This window comes from Patagioenas fasciata, chromosome 15, assembly GCF_037038585.1.
Source record: "Patagioenas fasciata isolate bPatFas1 chromosome 15, bPatFas1.hap1, whole genome shotgun sequence".
NCBI lineage: Eukaryota > Metazoa > Chordata > Aves > Columbiformes > Columbidae > Patagioenas > Patagioenas fasciata.
In genome coordinates this window covers 9947981-9949022 of record NC_092534.1, presented here as the reverse complement: position 1 = coordinate 9949022, position 1042 = coordinate 9947981, and positions in this window count along the sequence as shown.

Genomic DNA, 1042 nt, shown 5'->3' with positions numbered 1-1042 from the left:
TGCTGCTTCTGCAGGCTCTTTCTGGGAGATGTGGTAAGCTGTGGAAAACAAATGTCGTTGTTCCAGATGCAGCTGAGTCTGTCCTCTTGCAGGAGGGGAGCCCTGAACTTGCTGTTTTATATGGAAAATACACCCAAAGCTTTGTCCTGGCTGCTATAACCTTCCAAGCTACCATGGCACAAGCACTGTTTGGCAGCAAACCTTATTCTGCTTTGGTGAGCGCAACAGGCCAAAGCATTTGTGCCGGTATCATTGAACTTGTGGTGAGACTTTGCTGGTGCTGTTATTTAAAAAAAAAAAAAAAAACCAAAAATATTCCCCGACAGAGGCTGCTTTGTTAGCAAAAGTTCCAAATGTGACTGATTTGGTAGTAATTGAAGACTCTATTTAGAACTTTGGGACTACACATTCATTCAGCCATTAAATGCTTTATCACTTTTTTTTCCTAACGGGAATTTTAAGTGTCCGGAGTGTGAAAACTAACTATTCCAGTGGATAGCTGGTGCATACAGCTGCACACAGGGTCGTGCCAGTGGCTGCTGCTGATTTATAAGCTGAACAGCAGCTCAGAAGGACGAGGATGGAGCTCTTCAAGGCAGGAGGGACTGGGCTCTTCAAGGCAGGCGTTTATCTTGTGGTCTGAGTGTGGACTGCAGTAAGGAAATCAATTTGTAGCTTATCAAGGCTTAGCCCGTTTTAGTGTATCAAACATAATACAGCTGCTTTTTAAAGACAGTGGTGGTGAATATGCAGGAAGGGAAAATCTGGTTTCCTGTAGGGAAAGGACACACAATTCTCGGTGGCCAAGGTCCCGTGCTCGCGGGGGGAGAGGAAAAGCCTTGTGCTTGTTGTGCCGCGCTCGGCCTGGCAGGAGCAGCTCCACCCGTGGGGTAGAATACTTGCAAAAATAGCCAAACGATCTATCTAGCAAAGTACCAGGTTTTTTAATTACTGTTTACAGAATGCAAACCAGACCTGTATCAGTTTTAAACTCCTGAAGCAGGAGCTGAAGGTGCAACTCTTTGGCAGTGCCGAAAGTGAG